This window comes from Grammomys surdaster, unplaced genomic scaffold (assembly GCF_004785775.1).
Source record: "Grammomys surdaster isolate TR1022 unplaced genomic scaffold, NIH_TR_1.0 60, whole genome shotgun sequence".
Classification (NCBI taxonomy): Eukaryota; Metazoa; Chordata; class Mammalia; order Rodentia; family Muridae; genus Grammomys; species Grammomys surdaster.
Window position 1 is genome coordinate 8,532,035 of NW_021604562.1, and position 5,508 is coordinate 8,537,542.

The window sequence follows — 5,508 nt, forward strand, 5'->3', positions numbered from 1 at the left end:
AGACTCTTGAAGACCTCTGAGGAGACATCCATATCAGGCTCTTATCAGCATGCACTTCCTGACTTCCACATCAGCATCTACCTTTGGTGACTGCACATGGGATGGATACTCAGGTGGAAAGGTCTTCAGACGGCCCCTCCTTCAGTTTTTGTCCCTCGCTTTGTCTCCATATTTGCTCCCTTGAGTATTTTGTTGCTCCTTCTAAGAAGGACCGAATCACCCTCACTTGGTCTTCCTTCTTTATGGGCTTCATGTGGCCTGTGAGTTGCATCTTGGGCATTTCAAGGTTCTAGGCTAATATCCAATAATCAGTGAGTGAATACCATGTGTCTTCTTTTGTGATTGGCTTACCTCACTCAGGATGATAATTTCTAGTTCCATCCATTTACCTAGGAACCTCTCGAATTCATTGTTTTTAATAGCTGAGTAATACTCCATTGTGTAAATATACCACATTTTTTTAATCCATTCCTCAGTTGAAGGACATCTGGGTTCTTTCCAGCTCCTGGCTATTATAAATAAGGCTGCTATGAACATAGTGGAGCATATGTCCTTGTTATATGTTCGAGCATCTTCTGGGTATATGCCTAGGAGTGGTATAGCTGGATCCTCGGGTAATGCTATGTCCAATTTTCTGAGGAACCGCCAGACTGATTTCCAAAGTGGTTGCACCATCTTGCAGTCCCACCAACAATGGAGGAGTGTTCCTCTTTCTCCACACCCTCGCCAGCATCTACTATCACCTGAGTTTTTAATCTTAGCCATTCTGACTGGTGTGAGATGGAATCTCAGGGTTGTTTTGATTTGCATTTCCCTGACGACTAAGGATGCTGAACATTTCTTTAGATGCTTCTCGGCCATTCGAGTTTCTTCCATTGAAAATTCTGTGTTAAGCTCTATACCCCATTTTTTAATAGGGTAATTTGGTTGTCTGGAGTCTAATTTCTTGAGTTCTTTGTATATATTGGATATTAGCCCTCTATCAGATGAAGGATTGGTAAAGATCTTTTCCCCATTTGTTGGCTGTCGTTTTGTCCTATTGACAGTGTTTTTTGCCTTACAGAAACTTTGCAATTTTATGAAGTCCTATTTGTCAATACTTGATCTTAGAGCATATGCCATTGGTGTTCTGTTCAGGAACTTTTCCCCTGTGCCCAAGTATTCGAGGCTTTTCCCCACCTTCTCTTCTATTAGTTTCAGTGTATCTGGTTTTATGTGGAGGTCCTTTATCCACATAGACTTGAGCTTTGTACAAGGGGATAAGAATGGATCAATTTTCATTCTTCTACATGTTGTCTTCCAGTTGAACCAGCACCATTTGTTGAAAATGCTGTCCTTTTTCCACTGGACAGTTTTAGCTCCTTTGTCAAAGATCAAGTGACCATAGGAGTGTGGGTTCATTTCTGGGTCTTCAATTCTATTCCATTGATCTTCCTGCCTGTCTCTGTACCAATACCAGGTAGTTTTTATCACTATTGCTCTGTAGTACAGCTTGAGGTCAGGGATGGTAATTCCTCCAGAAGTTCTTTTATTGTTGAGAATAGTTTTCGCTATCCTGGGTTTTTTGTTATTCCATATGAATTTGAGAATTTCCTTTTCTAACTCTGTGAAGAATTGAGTTGGGATTTTAATGGGGATTGCATTGAATCTGTAGATTGCTTTTGGCAAGATGGCCATTTTTATTATATTAATCCTGCCAATCCATGAGCATGGGAGATCTTTCCATCTTCTGAGATCTTCTTCAATTTCTTTCTTCAGAGACTTGAAGTTCTTGTCATACAGGTCTTTCACTTGCTTGGTTAGATTCACACCAAGGTATTTTATATTATTTGCAACTATTGTGAAGGGTGTCATTTCCCTAATTTCTTTTTCAGTCTGTTTATCTTTCATGTAGAGGAAGGCTACTGATTTGTTTGAGTTGATTTTATAACCAGCCACTTTGCTGAAGTTGTTTATCAGGTTTAGGAGTTCTCTGGTGGAAGTTTGGGGGTCACTTAAGTATACTATCATATCATCTGCAAATAGCGATATTTTGACTTCTTCCTTTCCTATTTGTATCCCTTTGACTTCTTTTTGCTGTCTAATTGCTCTGGCTAAGACTTCCAGTACTATATTGAATAGGTAGGGGGAGAGTGGGCAACCTTGTCTAGTCCCTGATCTTAGTGGGATTGATTCAAGTTTCTCTCCATTTAGCTTGATGTTGGCTACTGGTTTGCTGTAAATTGCTTTTACTATGTTTAGGTAGGGGCCTTGAATTCCTGATCTTTCCAAGACTTTTATCATGAAGGGATGTTGAATTTTGTCAAATGCTTTCTCAGCATCTAGTGAGATGATCATGTGGTTTTTTTCTTTAAGTTTGTTTATATAGTGGATTGCATTGATGGATTTCCGAATATTGAACCATCCCTGCATTCCTGGGATAAAACCTACTTGATCATGATGGATGATTGTTTTGATGTATTCTTGGATTCGGTTTGCTAGAATTTTATTGAGTATTTTTGCATCGATGTTCATAAGGGAGATTGATCTGAAGTTCTCTTTCTTTGTCGGGTCCTTGTGGGGTTTGGGTATGAGTGTAATTGTAGCTTCATAGAACGAATTGGGTAGTGTTCCTTCTGTCTCTATTTTGTGGAATAGTTTGAAGAGAATTGGTATTAGGTTTTCCTTGAAGGTCTGATAGAATTCAGCACTAAAATCATCTGGTCCTGGGCTTTTTTTAGTGGGGAGGCTTTTGATGACTGCTGCTATTTCCTGAGGGGTTATGGGACTATTTAGATGGTTTATCTGCTCCTGGTTTAACTTCGGTACCTGGTATCTGTCTAGGAAATTGTCCATTTCATCCAGGTTTTCCAGTTTTGTTGAGTATAGGCCTTTGTAGTAGGATCTGATGATTTTTTGAATTTCTTCAGTTTCTGTTGTTATGTCTCCCTTTTCAGTTCTGATTTTATTAATTTGGATACTGTCTCTGTGCCCTCTGGTTAATCTGGCTAAGGGTTTATCTATCTTGTTGATTTTCTCAAAGAACCAGCTCCTGGTTTTATTGATATTTTGTATTGTTCTTTCTGTTTCTATTTGGTTGATTTCAGCCCTGAGTTTGATTATTTCCTGCCTTCTACTCCTCCTGGGTGTATTTGCTTCTTTTTGTTCTAGAGCTTTTAGTTGTGCAGTCAACTTGTTAGTGTGTGATCTTTCCAGTTTCTTTTTGTAGGCACTTAGAGCTATGAGCTTTCCTCTTAGCACTGCCTTCATGGAGTCCCACAAGTTTTGGTATGATGTGTCCTCATTTTCATTGAATTCTAAAAAGTCTTTTATTTCTTTCTTTATTTCTTCCTTGACCAAGTCATCATTGAGTAGAGAGTTGTTCAGTTTCCATGTGTACGTGGGTTTTCCATTGTTTTTGTCATTATTAAAGACCAGTCTTAGTCCGTGGTGATCTGATAAGATGCAAGGGATTATTTCAATCTTTTTGTATCTGTAGAGGCTTGTTTTGTGACCAATTATATGGTCTATTTTGGAGAAGGTACCATGAGGTGCTGAGAAAAAGGTATATTCTTTTGTTTTAGGATGAAATGTTCTATAGATGTCTGTTAAGTCCATTTGGTTCATAACTTCTGTTAATTTCAAAGTGTCTCTGTTTAGTTTCTGTTTCCATGATCTGTCCATTGCTGACAGTGGGGTGTTGAAATCCCCCACTATTATTGTGTGAGGTGTAATGTGTGTTTTGAGCTTTAGTAAAGTTTCTTTTATGTATGTAGGTGCCCTTGCATTTGGAGCATAGATGTTCAGAATTGAGAGTTCACCTTGGTAGATTTTTCCTTTGATGAGTATGAAGTGTCCTTCCTTATCTTTTTTGATTAATTTTGGATGAAAGTCGATTTTATTTGATATTAGAATGGCTACTCCAGCTTGTTTCTTGGGACCATTGGCTTGAAAAACTGTTTTCCACCCTTATATTCTGAGGTAGTGTCTCTCTTTGTCACTGAGGTGCGTTTCTTGTATGCAGCAAAATTCTGGGTCTTGTTTGTGTATCCAGTCTGATAGTCTGCGTCTTTTTATTGGGGAATTGAGACCATTGATGTTAAGAGATATTAAGGAAAAATGATTGTTGCTTCCTGTTATTTTTGTTATTAGAGGTAAAGTTATGTTTGTATCTTTTTTGGGGGTTGTTGGAAGATTACTTACTTGCTTTTCCTAGGTTGTAGTTTCCCTCCTTGTGTTGGCATTTTCCATCAACTATCCTTTGAAGTGCTGGGTTTGTGGGAAGATATTGTGCAAATTTGGTTTTGTCATGGAATATCTTGGTTTCACCATCTATAGTGATTGAGAGTTTTGCTGGGTATAGTAATCTGGGCTGGCAATTGTGTTCTCTTAGTGTCTGTATGATGTCAGTCCAGGCTTTTCTGGCTTTTATAGTCTCTGGTGAGAAGTCTGGTGTAATTCTTATAGGTCTGCCTTTATATGTTACTTGACCTTTTTCCCTTACTGCTTTTAGTATTTTTTCTTTGTTTTGTGCATCTGATGTTTTGATTATTATGTGACGGGAGGTATTTCTTTTCTGGTCTAGTCTATTTGGTGTTCTGTAGGCTTCTTGTATGTTTATGGGCATCTTGTTCTTTAGGTTAGGGAAGTTTTCCTCAATAATTTTGTTGAAGATATTTACTGGCCCTTTAAGTTGGGAATCTTCATTCTCATCTATACCTATTATCCTTAGGTTTGGTCTTCTCATTGTGTCTTGGATTTCCTGGATGTTTTGAGTTAGGAGTTTTTTGCATTTTGCATTTTCTTTGACAACTGTGTCAATATTTTCCACCGTATCTTCTGCATTTGAGATTCTCTCTTCTATCTCTTGTATTTGGTTGGTGATGCTTGCGTCTGTGACTCCTGATCTCTTTCTTAGGTTTTCTATCTCCATGGTTGTCTCCCTTTGAACTTTCTTTATTGTTTCTATTTCTAGTTTCAGATCCTGAATGTTTTTGTTTAATTCCTTCTTTGTGTTTTCTTCCATTTCTTTAAGGGATTTCTGTGATTCCTCTTTAAGGGCTTCTATCTGTTTACTTGTACTCTCCTGTATTTCTTTAAGGGAGTTACTTAATTCCTTCTTATAATCCTCTATCATCATCATGAGAAGTGATTTTAATTCTGAGTCCTGCTTTTCAGGTGTGATGGGGTGTTCAGGGCTTGCTGTATTGGGAGAACTGGGCACTGATGATGCCAAGAAACTTTGGTTTCCGTTGCTTATGTTCTTGCGCTTGCCTTTCGCCATCTGGTTAACTCTAGTGGTACCTGCCCTCACTGTGTAAAACTGGAGTCTATATTTCCAGTTATCTTGCTTATTGCAGAGCTCCTCAGAGTCCAGAGGTCTCTGTGGTCTTATGCTCCTAACCTCCTGGGTGGAATAACTCCTGGGACTCAGGCCACCTCTTGGATCTGGAAATCCTTCTGCTCTGAGTGCAGTGGGTCCTCGATGACTCAGGATTCAGTTTCAGCTGCTCTGAGTGCAGTGGCTCC